The sequence below is a fragment of the Nomia melanderi genome, chromosome 6, assembly GCF_051020985.1.
Source record: "Nomia melanderi isolate GNS246 chromosome 6, iyNomMela1, whole genome shotgun sequence".
Taxonomy (NCBI): domain Eukaryota; kingdom Metazoa; phylum Arthropoda; class Insecta; order Hymenoptera; family Halictidae; genus Nomia; species Nomia melanderi.
Genome location: NC_135004.1, coordinates 1,221,509 through 1,240,231, shown reverse-complemented (window position 1 = coordinate 1,240,231; position 18,723 = coordinate 1,221,509). Strand labels below are relative to the sequence as shown.

The window sequence follows — 18,723 nt, the reverse complement described above, 5'->3', positions numbered from 1 at the left end:
CACATTCTCATCGCAATCAGCCTTGATAGAGGAAATAAAAACAGTAATTACAGCCCAGCTAAATATCCAATTACCTAGTATTGCCGCCTATAACGAACAAAATTCATCAAAATTCCAATTAATAGCTGAGGTTCTAGATATCGATTTTCCAAACTAAAAATGGCTGACATACCTCACAACAAAAATTCACCTACAAAATTGAGAATCAAAAATCTTAACACTATACAAATAAACGTAAACTCAATCATCACGAACGAAAGGAGGGCCACTCTCCTGGATTGTTTAACCAAGCACAAGCCGGATGTAATGTTATTATCAGAAACAAAACTTAACCAAAACCATATTATAAATTTTAAGCAGCCAAAATCACAAACAACAGCAAGATTTTCCCGATCTCATACCCAGATGACAACTATATAGAGAAAACAATTAAATCAGGTTACGTACCGCCGGAAGCCTTCATTTTCTTAGATAAGCAGGGTTACATACAAAATGAAGAAGCAATTCCGATATTGTACCATGTACCGCGCCATAAAGACAATAAAGCAATCAATCTACCTCAGGAGTCGATAAAAGACAAAACATATGAAAGGGTACTTAAATACAGCACATCAGTCCGGCAAAGAGACTATGTAGAGTATAGCAAAATAGATCACAGAAAATTCTGGTGGCTGAAGCGCGATTAAATTCATCTAATTAAAATCAAAATAAGTGCCTATTTAAATAATCGCGTAGTATTATTAGATAAGATATAAATATACAATATTAGCTAGTATGAAAAAAAAACCAAAGGCAGAGTTTATTTTTGTATTACTTACATAGTCTACATATTATTTACATATAGAATATAAGTACAAATAAAAAAGGAGCAACTCACAAGTCTGATAGCTGATACAAATAATAGATATAAACATTTAGTCTTTCATCTACTACCAAAAAATTTGCCCAATAATTACAATAAGACAAAGCGCAAAGGCAAGTTAGTATTAATATTACTCGTAAGAGTTCCTATCTCACTTCTTCTATCTTCTTTTGTATATAGTTTTACCATTTATTTATTCACCCTTAGCTGTAAGTTCAACACTGTGACGTTAGCTCCCTTTTTGTTGGCTATTTTGGGGAGTATTACCTAAAATACGATATCCATATTGACCAAAGCAATTTAATTAGTAATAAGGAAAGTACAACGAGCGAAAATTAAATATTATCTATCGTGATAACAAATATTAAAGTAAAAGACTGAACGCATTATAGTATAAGTCTCTAGAGCGAAACCAATTCTAAACGACTTTTTGTTTATTTAAAATTTGTAATATTGTTAAATAATTCTGTAGCCATAAATAAACATTAAAATACCAGTTCTCGTTCGATCATTGAAGTCAAGCAACGTCGGGCACGGTTAGTACTTGAATGGGTGATCGCCTGGGAACACCGTGTAATGTTGGCATACTTTTTTTTTCTTCAAAAGAAACATTAATCACCTTATATTTTGAAGAAGTTTACTATTACTCGAGTACTATCATTTGTTCGTTATTATCTACTTTTGTTTCCCTTGGAAAAACAAAAATGAGTTACATATTGCAATTGCTCCAATATGTATAAATAACGATTTTTCAAGTATGATTTCATTATAAAGTTTTGCACAATTTTCCTTGATTCAAAAATGTATACTTTCGTCAACGTTCATACCACGCTGTAAAATACCAGTTCTCGTCCGATCACTGAAGTCAAGCAGCGTCGGGCACGGTTAGTACTTGGATGGGTGACCGCCTGGGAACACCGTGTAATGTTGGCATACTTTTTTTTTCTTCGAAAGAAACATTAATCAGTATTTTGATTCTAACCTAATGCCTTGTATTTTACAGAATCTTACTGTTACTAGAGTACTTTCATTCATTTGTTATTATTTCTTTTTGTTTCCCCCCCCCCCCTAAAATACCAGTTGGTCACAAGTGGTCGTCCAGGTAAGACGTGCCTAATACCTGTGTTAATGACCGTAACCGAAGTGCAGCGGAAATACGACAAACGCAGGGCAAGTGGTGACAAAAAATCAGTGAAACGCATAATTTATTTTATAAATATTCTGCATAAGCGGGAAGTAACAAAAAAATACACAGTATAGTGGCAGATTTAAATTTCCCGTCAAAGGGGCCCTGCGGGGACTCCCGACGAGAAACCGAAAATATTGAAGAAACGCATCATGATCATATCAACATGGAGCAAGAGAAAGTAAAAGTAATACCTAACGAAGTAATAAAGAAGTTAATAAATATGGAAAAAAGTGGTTCACTAAACCTCAACGCTATAGAAAGTGTCAGTAAAAATCTTTCCGGCATAGGAAAGAGAAAAAATTCACACATCCCGATGGCGGATCCAAAAATACCGAAAAATGAAGCCACAACCAAACGAAATGAAGAAGAAAATGCAAAAGTATTAACAGACATGCGCCAATTAATAGAAGAATTAAAAGCCCAAAATGAGAAATTAAACCAACAAGCTCTTGCACAACAAGATATGATCAGCAGCTTGCAAAAACAATTGTACGGAGCCACCTCGCAGAAAACATTAATCGAGAAGGACGGCAAAAACTCTGCGAACGAGAATTCAATGGATACGGAACCAGAGGAAAAGTCTAAAATCCAAGACAAAGAGGACGCCAAAAAAGAAATATTCACAACAATGACACGCAAGAAGCCAACACCACCTTCGCAGCGAGGGACAAACCCCCCATTAAACAATAAAGAAGGAAGACAGAAGACAGGTACCCAGCCCGCACACATGACCAACCAGGACCGTAACATTTCCGCAAGTACCCAACCGGCCCCAAGTAAGAAGCCACTAGACCCAGCAGGACCCGGAAGTAACAGTAGTCCGTCAACCTCAAGGAAATCCAGAATGCACACCGAAATTAATAATTTAGGTATGACAAGTAATACAACAATGCTCAAAAAACCACCACCCATAAACGTAATGTTCCAGGACCCCAAAGAGTCAGTAAAATTATTAAATAACAATATGAAAGAAACATCTTTCCATATCAAGCGCTTAAACAAAGCAAAGCACATAATACAGTTACACTCTCATAATGATTTTAATAGAGTAAAAGAAATTCTTGCCAACGCAGAAACTAATTTTTATACATTCACACCGAAAAGCGAAAAAAATCACAATTTTTTACTAAAAGGCCTCCCACACTCTTATAACGAAAATGAAATTTTAGAGGAACTTCAATCTATGTCAAATGAACAAATCGAATTTATTAAAGTCAACAAATTCAAAACAGCAAAATCAGTAAAAGAAAACAGAGATCTGCCCTTTTTCCTAACTCAAATCTCAGCTAACAGTGACCTATCAAAACTAAACGATATCAAATATGTTCACCATCACCTAATAAAATGGGAAAAATTAAAGAAAACAAACTTAACGCAATGCAGAAGATGCCAAAGATATGGTCATTCGGCTACTAACTGCAATCTAGATTATCGTTGCGTAAAATGCGCAGAACACCATAATCCGGGTGAGTGCAAAACAAACCATATCTCCGACAAAAATGAACACCCAAAACCATATTGTGTTAACTGCAGATGTTTCGGACACCCAGCATCATACAGGGGCTGTCCCAAATATAAAAAATTCAAGGAAAACATATCACTACATAAAACATTGAATAAAAGCAATAGTCCCCGCATTATTACCAACCCGGCATCTGTAATACCGGGTATACCATACGCCGCGATACTAAAAAACACTAAGCAAAAATCCGACTTAAACGATAACACCACCGGTATAGCTTTATCCAGCCACCCCCACCCCCAAACTAAATACCCAATCGAGTCCATCCCACCACTCAAGTCGCAACCACATAACTTAACTGATAGAACCGAAAAATTAGAAAAAATAGTAGGAGCACTCTCACAAAAAATTGAAAAAATAGGTAACCAAATAAATCACCTAATAGAAGTCTTTCTCAATGGCTACCAACATTAACACTCACTCAGAACCACTAAAATTAAAAATTCTATCATTAAACGTAAATTCAATAGTAAGCAATAGCAAAAGAATAGCCCTAACAACCTTAATTAATAAAAAGAAGCCCGATATAGTTTTGTTAAACGAAACAAAATTAAACAAGAAACATACACTATTCTTTAAAGATTATGTCTGTATCAGAAACGATCGTCCAGATAGCGGGGGAGGAGGGACAGCAATTTTAATTAACAAAAAAATAGATCACTCTATAATCGACTCCACGCAACAATACAATACACTTGAAACAACTAAGATTAAAACAAGTTTGGCCGGTAACCACGAATTAATTATAGTAGCTTTTTACGCAAGGAAAAGCAACAGTACCCAATTTAAAAACGAAATGGATAAGTTATTCACGGAATTAAACTTGAGTTCAACGTCGAAATACTATATTATAGCAGGCGACTTTAATGCGAGACACACATCTTGGTCTAATTCCTCAAACAGTAATAGAGGAAATACTCTAAAAAACTGGATCGACGAAAATGATGTAACATACAGAATTAACCTGCTCCACTCAGAATTTCCATCATATCCCCGAAATGGATCATTTATAGATCTTTTTCTAGCCGATGCAAGAATAAATTTCCAAAATGCAGCTCATAACAAACTAGAAACAATCCCATTCACAAGTGACCACGAGGCTATCGCAGCAGTCATTAATATCTCGGACCAGAGACTAGCCTTACGTGACATTCAAAATGAACACAGATTCAATTTTGCTAAAACTAACTGGAAAAAATTCAAAAATATTCTAAGCAAATACAATCCAGATATACCATCCAATACTAATCTCTCAATAAAACAAATAGATCAACACCTAAATGATATAAAAATTAAAATTCTAGAAACAATAGAGCAAACAGTACCAAAATTCCAAACAGCGAATTCAACAGATAAATATCTCAACAGAAAAATTAAACAACTACAAAAGGAGGAAGCACAGGCAATAGCAACAATTCGCAGTATTCGTAGAACGATGGCAGCCGGCCCCCATATTAGACATTCAATACATATTATAAACAGCAGGATCAAAGCATTAAGGAGAAAAATAAAAACGGAGATCGACAAAGAGGTCAATAATTACTGGTTCAATAGAATCAGCAAAATAAATCCCAAACAATCCCATAAAACGTTCCCCGACATCAACTCAATTTTTAGGAAAAAAGAACCATTAACTATCCCGGCACTTAAAATAAGCGCAGAGGATACAGATCTACTATACAGGGCCAACATAGATCCAAAAACCCTACACATAGACGGAAACAATAATTTTTGGGTAAAAAACAATATCGAAAAATTAAACTTACTAGGAGCCTACTATTCCAAAGTCAACGATCAAAACACGGAAATTAATAACCCCAAATTTAGAAATATAATCGAAAGAGAATACTGTAAAATTAACACTGAACTAGTGTCAAAATCACCAGCAACATTATGCACATTTAATCATAATAATTCAGCAGTTATCCCGCTACCAACCGACGAAGCCTCAATGCACCTCACAAACCTCTACAAAGTCGAAAAGAAATTCAAATGCTTAAATAGTAAAAAATCGGCTGGAAACGACAACATTCCTAATATTGCCTTGAAAAACCTACCGAGAAACACAATTCTCCTGTATACAATATTATTTAATAACATGTTAAACCACTCATATTTTCCGGTAGAGTGGAAAAACGCAAAAACCATAGCTATCCTGAAAAAAGGAAAAGATAAATCTAATCCTTCTAGTTATAGACCTATCAGCTTATTATCAAACATCGGTAAGGTATATGAAAGAATAATAAACGACGCTATAATAGAAGAATGCCATAAAAAAGAAATAATTCCGGAGAATCAATATGGTTTTCGTAGACACCACTCCACAATACATGCAATTAACAAACTCGCATCAGATGTCTGCTGGGCACTGAATGGCCACAAATGCGTTGGTGCTTGCCTGGTAGATTTGGAAAAAGCGTTTGACACCGTGTGGCTACACGGCCTCATTTATAAACTAAAAAAAAAAGGGTTCTCATTAATGCTAATTAAAATAATAAAGAACATGATCAGCGACAGATCATTTCAGACCAGCTTAGGGAAAGAAATTTCACAAATTAACTTCCAAATCAATAACGGATTACAGCAAGGAACAATAAACTCCCCAATCCTATTTAATATTTACACAAGCGACATACTAAAACTTTTCGGTCCCGATAACACATCCTGCTCATTGCTAGCATACGCTGACGACCTTATTATTTATAGAGCAGATAATTCCCCCAAAGAAGTCCAAGCTACTCTTCAGATTGCAATCAAAAAAATATTTAATTATTATAAGGCCTGGAAGTTCAAAGTCAACACAGACAAATGTGAGTCTATACTATTCAGACCATCATGTAAATCGGCTTCCTATTCCATTCAGAAATATCACAAAAACTTTGAACTTGTAGGAGTTGAAAGAGGCGAGAAACCCATCATAAACAAAACAGCAGTCAAATATCTCGGAATGTTACTGGACAATAGATTTTTATTAAATGTTCATCCCTTAACACAACTGGGCAAAGCCAAAAAAGCATTTGCAGCAAATGCACGAATATTCCACTCGAGAAAACTAAACACAAAAGTAAAAATAATCTGCTACCAGGCATTAATAAGACCAATAATGACTTATGGTTGTGAGATGTGGTACAACACGGGAGCATCTCTAATGGAACGATTCAGGGTATTCGAAAGACGGTGCCTCAGAGCATGCGTGGGCATATACAGGTCAGAAAGTTCGAATTTTAAAAAATATATTAGAAACTCCATAATATACAACCGAGCGAATGTAAACAGAATAGATAACTTCATTATAAAATTAGTTAGGAACTATTTTGCCAGAGTTTCAGAAATACAAAATAATAGCCTTATCTTCCCGATCGCCTTCCCCGACGAAAATTACATTAGAAATTCGCTAAATTCAGGCTTCATCCCACCAGAAGCGTTTATATTTCTGGATAAAAATGGATACATTCAAAATAGTAACGCAGTGCCGTTGTTGTACCACACTCCCAGACACATGTCAAAAAAAGCTATTACCTACCAATCCCCCCTTAAAGAAGTGAATCTCAACCTCCAAAGACTTGTATATAATACAGACATTCCGCAAAGGGACCAGGTAGAATCACAAAGAATGAAAACTGACTGTAAGAGATACTGGTGGCTAGCTGACCAATATAAACCCCCATAACGCTAATCTTAAGGTGCAATATAGCTTAAGTAAATATGAACCAAACCAAATGATTGTAAATATTGTAAATAGTCTCCACATAGATTTAGTAATTCTTTGTTAAAAATGTAACCATAGTTCATAAGATAGATGTAAGTTATTTCCCTCTCTCTTTCACTCCTTTCCTCCTTACCATTGTATATACCTCACTATTTCTATCACTCCCTTCTTCTTCACTCGTATTTTATAAGCTGCAAATACATATGCTAGTTCCCTTTTTAATGAGGGCATTTTAGGGAGCATTATTAAAATAAGTAAGTTTCTGTATACTCGTAATAGCAACGTACCTGAAAAAAAAAAAAATAAGTACAAACGAAGGGTGAATCAGAGTCACTCCTCGTAAAATGAAACCCGTCCCGAATAAGACTGATTTGGGTGCCTTAACCGTATAAGTCTAAAATTATAATCCGTAACCATATATTACTTTTTGTTTATTTAAAGTTAAGTTATCCTGTAATATTTATTTAAAAGCCCTAAATAAACAATTTTTAAAACGTTAAAAAAAACGCTGTAAAATACCAGTTCTCGTCCGATCACTGAAGTCAAGCAGCGTCGGGCACGGTTAGTACTTGGATGGGTGACCGCCTGGGAACACCGTGTAATGTTGGCATACTTTTTTTTTCTTCGAAAGAAACATTAATCAGTATTTTGATTCTAACCTAATGCCTTGTATTTTACAGAATCTTACTGTTACTAGAGTACTTTCATTCATTTGTTATTATTTCTTTTTGTTTCCCCTCAAAAAACAAAGGTGACTGTTCTGTCAATCAAAGAATCACGAGGTGATGCTAGTGCCCTTCATTAGTGTGTCACGTAGATCAAATGGTACACATAGATTAATTACATATTGCAATTCCTTTAGAATCTGTAAATAACAGCTTTTCAAGTATGATTGCACTATAAACCTTTGCTCCAATTTCTTTGATTCGCGAATCTCTGTTTTCATCAACGTTCATACCACGCTGTAAAATACCAGTTCTCGTCCGATCACTGAAGTCAAGCAGCGTCGGGCACGGTTAGTACTTGGATGGGTGACCGCCTGGGAACACCGTGTAATGTTGGCATTATTATTTTTTATATCAAGAAATAATAAAATGTTCAAAATTCTTTCAACATGACTATTACCGTATTTAATACTTATCGAAGAATTCTTTTAAATCTTCAACAAAAGAAACTAAATTACATATCCAATTCTTAAACACTAGAAATAAAAGAAGCTACACTCTCTTGTTACCTAAATAATTAAGTTATTTATTTGCAACATCGCGTCCCTGTTACGAAAGTCTAATGTCGCCAAAATGAGGACATTTGTCCTCGGAGTTTAATGAAAAGTTATGTCACCTGAAAATCATATACAACATTCCTCTTATAAGGAACACATCCCACCTTCTAAATATTAACAACAAAACGGTATAACTGTAGTGCATGCGTGACGCTGGCGGCGAGCGTGAATGCTGCAAGTGTCGAGCGCGCGGCGCAGGACGTAAATTACAAAGCACCCGGTACGTAACGGTGGATCAAGGAGTCGCGCGGAATGCGCGATAAATAATACATGAAATTATTCTGTCGACGGTTCTGTCCGCAAGACACGGACCACAAATGGCTTTTCTATGCTCGTCCGCGGGGAACGGCCGTCCGTCGGCTTTAACGAGAAAATCAACCCTATGAAACCGTCTGCCAAACAGTTCGACAGTTTCCTCGGTTGTTCTTCTGCATTACCAAAGCTTCGCGGAAATAAGACAGAAGCGGAGACATTCCGAACCTGACGTTTTATCGCCTTTCGCGTTCATTCGTTGACTATCATTCGCGTCAAACACCACGGACTTATACTTACGCACGGTTTGTAGCTGAATAGCAATGACGCTTTATCCTAAGAAATACTCTCAAGTATTTTCAGCTTACACATAATTTCGAGACACACGTGTTAACTGGATATTTTTCTGTACTAAGGATGTACCAATGATTGCCATCGAATAAGTTTTGGATAACATCAGTAACCAGTGCTGGACGAAAATTAATTCTAACGTTATTATCATTAGCATGAGGACTTTCATGGATTTACAGCATACAAGAGAGCAGAATATATAAATATTTTGATGAATCGCAATAAATCTCGTTTATATCCAACGTTATAGAATGTTTAATAGATACAACAAATATTTGTATAGTCTCCATTTATATATACGCATAAATAATCTTCGAAAACGGAAGTTTGCATGAACATCAACACTTCACCTATATCAAAAATATGTTGACACGTTGACTACAGTAGTTACCGATGATCGAAGTTTTCAAATTACAGAAACAATTGCAATAAGGAAACTATTTATTGAATTAGAATATTTGATAACGTAAGCAATCAGGTAGCAATGCAATGTATGATCTATGATATAGATTCAGTAGTAATTAATTCTGCTAGCATTTGCCTGTGTTATGAAGCAATGTTATACAAAGCGCCAAGAACTCTCGTGGCACTGAACGTCTTTCACAAAACCGTGAAACGTACAAAATCGCGACGGTAAATCCAGAAACGGACTCGATTCTCGAGAATCGGCCAATGAACAGTCAGCCGATTCCTGATGTCTCGAATGGATCCTTATTTTCAATTTTCACCGCGCGTTAAAAGGAAAGTTCAAGGAGCCCGCGATAGATTGCGCGATTCCCGTAAAGTTTTTCAGCGCGGCGGGTACAGGGAAGAAGAACGCCGGAATACTTAAGGAGCAAAGTTAATCGCATAAAATGTGGGTTGAGCGAGAAGTATCTTCCGAACGAAATGCTCGCCGACCTCGAAACTTTTTCCACGGGCCGGTGGGCTCGCCTCGCGTTCGTTCTACGCCCGCTTCCAAGTTCAACACATCGCTAGCGAGTTTCTCCAACGCACGGCCCATGGAACCTGCAAATTCCACTCCACCACACTGATCGACGTTCATCTCCAGATTTTTCGATGTTCGGACACACTCAGGAAACGATCGTCCCACTCCTTAAAGGGGAAATTTTATCTCGCAGTAAAAAGATCGACTGATTTTTCGATATTCTTTAAGTATTCTGAATTTTTAAAGAGTTTCCCTAATTTTTAGAGTACCGTCTATTATTTTTCAGGTACGAGGATAAACTCTGAAACTAGAATCATCATTCGGTAATGCAACAGTTACTGGTGTGCAGCGAAGTATGTCGGACAGTCATCAGAATATAGGAAATAAAAACCTTGAATTGAAAAAAGTTGTCTATGAAACACGTAAAACTTGGATATCTTGTTCGCAGCTAATATTCCTCGAGTAGATGTCTTATTAGACTATATTAACTTGTTATTCATGGATACACATTCATGGATAATTTGGAAGTATATAATCATACAGGTTGCACACGATCCTAAGAAACGTATAAAATACCTGAAGCACGCTGCTTTTAGCAACGTTTTCCAAGGAAAACCATTTTCTAACGGAGTTCTCTTAATATTATCTTCCAAATTGTGAATTTACATGCGGATCCGCGGCCAGCTCGCACCGGTCCCGTGTTTTCTCAAAAACATGCGGTAAAATGCACAAACTCGTCGCGGGGCGGGTCGACACAGTCCAACGACACCGAAAATTGTATCACCGCGACGGGTAATCCGGCGGTAATTGTATAAAAACTACGTAACGCGGCGGGAACACCGGAAGCGGCGCGGTTGCCCGGCTTTCCGGCGCGTAACTGTGCCGCGCCATGCTTAGTATTCTGCAAATTAGGCGCGGGAAACGAGAGAGAGAAGAACCGCTTTCCCGTTCCGCGGTTTTCCAGCTAAGTACTCGGCACTCGTGTGCTCAAAGCCCGGTCGTCTCTCGCCTTCCACAATTTCCGGCCATTAGAGCCGGGATTCGCGACGGGGGAACGATGAAAAAAGAAATTGGAAAAGGGGAATGCAAGCATGGAAACTCGCTGCGGCGAACAATCTTGTAACAATAATAAAATCTCGCGCGGAATTGCACGAACGAGTCTCCCGACATTGGACGAAGGTCTTTTCTTCTCCCTTCTGTTCTTTAATGCAATTTTCTTTGTTCGGATAACAGGTGCCCGATAGAAAAGTTCTTTGTACACGAGTCGATTGAACTTTAAGGATGCAGTGGTTTTATTGAAAACATGCGAGATGATGTATATAGTTTCTCCTGATTGAATTCTTAGAGAATTCACCTGCAATTTTCAAGATGCACACTTATTGTTTGAGTATTTTTATTAGAAGTAGTAAGGATCCTCGCCGCAAGATTTTGGATTTGGGAAATTATAAATTTTTATGAAGAAATATTCGAAAGAAGTTAAGACAAGTTGATATGTTTACATGCTATTCCTAGTAATAGAAGTGTCCATTCGTATAAATTTTGGAAGCTAGAGCTTTCAAAGTAGAGTATTAAGATACGTATTCACATAATTGCATCAATCAGATTCAACTTTCATTGAATAATGTTCATAATCTTGAATATCCGTCGAAATGACGGATGTCGTAAGTATCAACTCGATGTGCTTCTAATCGAACATTAAGCGAAATTTTGGGCCAGTAGAGGCAAGACGCTGGACAACAAAAGGGTTGAAAATCCGATGCAAAAATCGTGGGACGCACCTGATCCCCGTTCCATAAAGGAACGAGGAACGGGTTACCGAGAAATGGCGAACCGGTCCTGCTGACCGAACCTCGCGAGCCTTCTCCGCCCGCCGGAACCGTTACGCAGCAATGGCCATCCAGAAAACCGGTAGGAGGGTAATCGTCGACCGGTATATCGACTGTGTATCGATTGTATGCCTTCTATATCGGCTCGACCTCGCCGCCACCACCCACGAATCGCTCGAATAAACCGATGGGCGGTCCGTAAAGAACTCTAAAAAAGAAACCAGCCGGTAATAGTTGATCGAATTAACGCGAAATCAAGATGGAATCAATCTTGCTGCGAGTATTATCCGATATCCAACGATCTTAGCGATGAGCAAGCATCCCGATCATTCATAAATGCATCGAATTTACTTTTCGCGCCGTGAATAGCCGATTTCCGCGACTTCCCGGATTTCCTCAATTAAAATTTCAACGTCAACCGAACGTGCATGGAACCATTCCCTCGGAAACAGTATGCTGATCGCTCGCTCGAAAACTTGCTTGATAAGAACGAGGTAGCAAGCGTACAGAAGAGAAACCCACCGAGGAACTGACTAGACATTTCAATGTCTACTGACCGCGAAACGTAATGAAGAATACCGAACAAGAACGTTGCAGAAAATAGAATAACACGAAATTGTAGCACCGATCTACAGCGTATTCGATACCAGATCCACCGACGATTAATACAAGCAGCTCCAATCGCGGGTTAATTAACGTCCGCGAAGGGATTCGAAGGAATTCGCGCGAAGCAGCGATTAAGATTCCAATACGAACACTCGAAGTCGAAGTAGAAGCTTTGAAATCTACCGCACAGAAACTTCCTACCGACGATGCGCGTTCGAAAACCGCTTCGTTTAAGATACCGGTAACCTCCGTCGACCGCCGTCAAATGGGAACGACGAACATTCACAGGAATCTAAATTAATAATCTCGCCAATTTATTCGCGCGAGTATCTCGGCGAAACTGACGTAAATCCCCGGCGAGGAAACCCCGAATGAATTTGCAGAATATTTCTGAGACGTCACGGGCCAGTTATTTCGAAAGGCGTGTCTTCTCGCGACGGGAATCTTTCGAAATCGCTGGGACGAGCCATGGCGGCGACCGTCCACGTCGAAACGGCCATCGACGGTGACTTCCTGTGCCGTCGACGCGTTCAATTTCGAATTAATTGCCACAAACGCCTCGGTCCTTCGCTCGACTAATTGCCACGTTAATTGCTCTCGCCGGTGCGCGTCCCCGTACCCCGCGGTCGCCTCTGCCTCTATCTCTCCGTTCGTCTCGCCGACCGCTAATGCTGCAGGTAACGCGATCGGGATTACCAGGACGAAAGCCCTTTACTGGGGCATGGGGAAACAGCTGTTGAGCTTCCATCCAGCCTGACACGGTTCATAATTTTCAAACCCGTTGTTTATTATCTCTGCAAGCGAGACGGAGTATCAAGCAATGTACAGGGTGTCCCGATACGGAAGAGAGGCCTCTTGGAAATTGATTCTGCACGTGAACATAGGAGATGTTCAACTCGATTTCATTGAAATTATCGAATATTTTCTAGTTTCTTCTGTGGTACACTGAATCTTGTAAACATTTCCACAATCTCAAATTTCAAATTCTAAGCCGTCAGTACAGTTTAACTTGTACCGTTGTATACATATTAATCTCTGTTAGAATATAAGTAACTTTATAAATATCATCTGTAGCATGAACTATGGTTCCCGTGTATATAGCGACTAAATTGTGCGTGTTCAGTAATTGAGTCTTTGATCTTTGTAAATCACCCTACATTTTTGTTATTCCTTTTGTGGTATGTTTAGGTTTATTGTACCATTTTTGTAAATATTATTTATGGACACAATAAACATACTGTTACCAAAAAAACTGAATCTTGTAAACCTATTTATCTGTTTTTCTTATATGGGTATATTCACTTTCATAAATATTTGTTATGTATCAATAATATTCGTGATGTAATAATACTTTTGAAAACAGTGGGCCCTCTCTCCCCGAATTACCGTATATGGAATTTTATATTAGTGTAATAACTGAACCAATTTTATCTATTTACTAATACATCTGAATGTTTGTGGTAAAACCCTGCACCTTTATTTTGCAAACACTTTCTTGTAAGTATCTCTCTAAATGTCATCAAGAAGTTTTAATGTGACACTCAGATACAAGCAGGTAATTTGTAATATCTCTCGTGAAAATAAACAGAAACCAGCTGTAACTCGAATGCAAGGATAAACGGGATATATATTTATATGAACGCTTCTTGTTTCCGCGTGTAGAATGCACTGGCAAGAAGTCTTCCCGATGGACACCCTGTATACAAGATTCCCCGAGTCTCCTCGATCATCAACAGATTAAGAGTTTTTCCAATCCAAGCGGTTGGCTCATCAATTTCCATAAAATTAACGGCAATTCTGCCGAGCAGATTAATACACATTACGATCTTCGATTCGTTATTTATTTTCTTGTCGTATTAATTTGTATCGTTAATTCGAATGTTGGTTTCTTCGGGATGCTTTCAGGTTTAGAGATGGAATTTAAAAAGAAATATACTATTGAAGCGTATGTCTTTATCATTATTGGTAAACGACGTCTAGGCGAACCATCGAGGAAGCATTCAATTGCAAAATAAACGAGTTCGAACACGCGTGGACGTTTATTCTGCGAACCGATAAGTATGAACGACGCTGGAACAGTAAAAGAGAACGTCGATAGACTTTCTTCGGGCTCGTAATCAATTTATTTCAGCTAATAATGGTCCAATAACGCGGTAGTGTTCCGCGCATTCACGTTTTTGCTGAATAGTACCAGTTTCTTAGTGACAGTTCAACAGTATTAGTTCCGTATATTTCCAATAGTGTTTTATTTACATGTTTCATGTCACTTTTAGTTGATTCGGTATTCGCGGATGAATTAATCGCATTTCCTGTTCGACGTTATGTAGGCTAATCACCAATTGACCGTTACTGTCTTAGGAGACCACCGATATAACCGTTTGATGCAAATCCACGCTGAAACTCTTACGCGATGCTGTTTCTTCGTACTCAGCGATAGTGGTAAATGGCAGTTCTCCGTTCTCCTCAAACTTATTGGCTTAAAACCATGTAACGAACCTCGTCTTCGAGTTCCATTTGGCGCGGGGCACTTTACGACCACCTGATTCCGCAATGATCCTATTATTCCCGCATTTTTCAGGCGTATTATCTTGTTATCGCTACTATTCATTTGTTCGACGCGTGAAACGCAGCTTTACAGCCTTGCGGTTCGCGAAGCACAATGAAATAAAGATTGTTCATCAGGTTGAACAGTTTATATGTGCTGTTACGAGCACGATGAAATCTTCGATATAAGAAATCAAATTCTGAGTCGTTTCACTTTCGAAATATCACCGTACACACTTTTCGATTTCTCTTCAAGGGAAAAATAGATTCCACGTTCGAGTGAAATTATTTTTGATTGGGTAGAAACATCTTACTCGCGAATGATTTCAGGAGAAGTTACGTGTGTGAATGTCCACGGATCCAATACGTAAAGTCACTCCAAGAACTACGATCATTACTCGACACCGCAATCTTCCAAGCCCACCCGCATCGAACAATCATGTCGAACGGGGACGATAGCCCTCGATCCAGAAAGCAGCGATGCACGCGCGACTTCCGGTTTCAATATTCTCGCGGGAAGCGAGACAACGGAGTGCGGAAAAACTTATCAACAGCCGGTGCATCTACTGATAACCGTCTGGCGGGTGTTCAACGAGGCGTCTAGGCTCTTTCCGGCGAGACGACGAACGAGCAGATCGCGGCGCAACGCGTAGAGGTGCTAAATATTTAACCCTTTGCACTCTTATATCAGACAAGCAATATTTTCGTTATTATTAAAGAAAACTTCAAGTTTCAACAGAGTTGTGTAATTAACCATTTGCTAAGATTCAGTTAATGACTCTCCCGTAACTAAGAACTCTGGAAAACACTTTGGAGTTGATTACTAAGATGAATATAGTCCAATTGCTTGAAGTACCATAGATTAAACCGAAAATTAACAGAAATAATCCGTTAATAAAACGGAAGCTAAGAAATCAAGATATTTACGATTCCTCGCATGTCACAGGTCCAACGAAATGCAGCTGGTCCAATGTCCTGCAGTTAGCGTTAGTCGAATGTCCACGGAAAAGTGTGTCAACCGAATCCAGGCAACACGACAGTTAAAGCATTAAGCGAGGAAAGAGGAAATAAGGATAATCCGCGATGCTTCAACGATGCTTGTTTTTTTCGCCGCGTGACCCAGGACTATTTCGAGAAAGGTATCTGCCAGAAGGGACGGATTCGTCTGGACTTCGAGGAAGCCGCGATAGACGGGGAACGGAACGGAACGCAGCCGGCGGTCCCTTTCGAAATTCCACGGGGAATTGGCGCAACGCGGCGACGTCTCGTCGCGAAAACGTGCCACTAAGGCCAGCGACGCGAATAGAAAATTCCTCGCGCGATACGCCGGCCGCTACCAGGCCGAGCGCTACCGATCGAACCATGGGCTAGGTTATTTGGGTTAGTTTCCGTTGCTCAATTCATGAACAGTCGCGGACAATTCTCTAGTCATCTCGCAACAGTCACTCTCCTTCTAGGAAATAGTCACATTTTCCCTGGCTGAAAAGAACTATTTCTTTCCTCCCCGAGAGAGCTTTTCCTTATAAAATGGCTGCTTTCCTGCCAGCGAGAATGCTACCTCTTTCCTACCCTAAAGAGCTCTCTTTCCCCTTCCTCTAAAAGAGGTAGCATTTTCTCTGCAACAAATTCGCTTTGACCTTTGCTAGAAACTTGTTCCCTCAAGAGTATCACTCTACCTTCCAGCCTCGAGGATAAACTGCATGCTTTCTATGGAGCGGGTATTATTCTGAGAAATGCTACTAGTTTGCGTTGCCGCTAACAGAGCTATCAGAGCTATCAGAGCAATCATCACTATAATAAGCTGAACGCCTATCGTGCCAAGTTTCGAAACCAGCAAGCATCTTAATATCGAGTTTCATTGTAGCAGCATCGAATTATCAAGTCCACAGCTTCATCCAGCGACTGTGACACCTATCTTCGCACACCGCAACACGGTGTCTGAGCCATTACCGAGCTGCGAGGAGACAACGGAACGGGTGGAGCGGGTGGGCGAACAGGGCCCGAGGATACATCAGGCCCGGAGAAAGGGAGAGGCGAACGCATAGGCGCGATGGATCGACGATCCGCGAGAAAGCTCGCTCGGAGAGGAAGAGCGCGAAGAGAAAGGAATCGTGCCAACGGGGGACAGAGGAAGAGAGAAAGAGAGAGGAACACGTGGAAACTCCTTCTCGAGGCGTATGAGAGTCGATCTCAGGGCGGATTCCCACCAAAGGATCGGTCACGACTTAGGGTCGCCATAAACGCCATCCGTGAGCACTCCCGACGATTGGATAATACGTGTTTCGCTATCGTCCTCTCGACGTATCCACCCTACACGGGCCGCGATCATTACGGTTCTCCGTGATGGAGCTCGCCACACACTCGCTCACTCACTCTGCCTTTTCTTCTCTCTTGCCCGCTGTCTATCCATCTAGTACCTCTGCCTGTTGCTGTTTTTCGAGCCTGTTTCTCTGCTATCCTTTGCCTATGCATCTACTTTTGCCTCTTTCTGGCTTCTGAGTCTTTCTCTCGATTGGCCTCTGTCTATCGGCCTATCCTCTGCTTCTTTCCGCTTTCTGAGTTTCTTTCTCATTGTCCTTGTCTATGCATCTATCTCATCCTCTTTTTGCCTTTTAAGTTTATTTCTCACTGTCTCTGTCTGTCCATCTATCTCTGCGTCTTTCTGGCTTCCAAGTCTTCTTCTCTATTGCCCTCTGTCTATTCACCTACCTCTAACTCTCTCTGTTTTCTAATTCTCTTGCTTACTGTCTTTGTCTATCCATCTATCTGATCCCCTTTCTGCCTTTTAAGTTTATTTCTCACTGTCTCTATCTATCCATCTATCCCTGCGTCTTTCTGGCTTCCAATTTCCTTCTCTGTTGCCCTCTGTCTATCCTTCTTCTATGCATCTATCTTTGCCTCTTACTGCCTTCCAAGTCTCTTTCTCACTGCCTCTGTCTATCCGTCTATGTCTGTCTTTCATCCACCCTCTCTTTCCCTCTTTTTCGTCCCGGTGTGTTCCGTAACCCGAGCGCAAATCCGCGTTTACGTTGGCCCCTTTATCTTCGCCGTGTACGGAACCGATACGGCTTCAGCTGGGAACGATAACGATTGCCCCGACACGAGTAGCCGTTCATCTTCCTCTTCCATGGCCCCGCGCCTAACCAAGACCACAGCTCGCGCGACGGTTACGAGGTTTACCTCGCTTCGGCAAGCTTAGACACCGGCTCTCCTTCCCCCCTGTGTCGAAGCCGACGCGAGAGATCAGATTTATGCCGATCACGAGTCTCCGGTATCGCTTGCTTGGGATACTTCTTTCCCGGTGCATGATGCGGCGAAGCTGGGTCGACTGTGACCCGGACACGCTGCGTGCTTGTCCTAAATACATTTCTAGAATTCGGTAAATCGATGATCATAACTAAGACTCACGTACAGACTAATCCCTACGCGAAATCGTTTTCTGAAGTAAACCCAAGAAACACTAATTACACCTAACCTCTTCTCTTAAGAATTTTAATAAATTAAAAGTGAAGTAGTGCGAAAATATACCAATTAATTCCTTGCCCTGTGATTTCTTTTGCAGCTACGCTCGCCAGAACTATTTTAACATTTCATGTTTGCCCTATATCAACATTTACTGCAACAATCAACATCCGATAACAGAAAAATAATA

At 39.9% G+C, this 18,723-nt stretch overlaps 1 protein-coding gene and 2 non-coding genes across 3 annotated transcripts in view; 2 read left to right on the top strand and 1 right to left on the bottom strand.

The window, feature by feature from the left end:
• LOC116427642 (uncharacterized) overlaps nt 1-18,723 on the bottom strand; it is a 188,695-nt gene that overhangs the window by 113,795 nt on the left and 56,177 nt on the right. The window lies entirely within an intron of this gene.
• On the top strand, nt 1,676-1,795 carry LOC116432327 (5S ribosomal RNA). Its single transcript, XR_004236107.1, has one exon. It is a non-coding gene; the product is annotated as a 5S ribosomal RNA (ribosomal RNA).
• On the top strand, nt 8,227-8,346 carry LOC116432328 (5S ribosomal RNA). The gene has a single exon (XR_004236108.2). It is a non-coding gene; the product is annotated as a 5S ribosomal RNA (ribosomal RNA).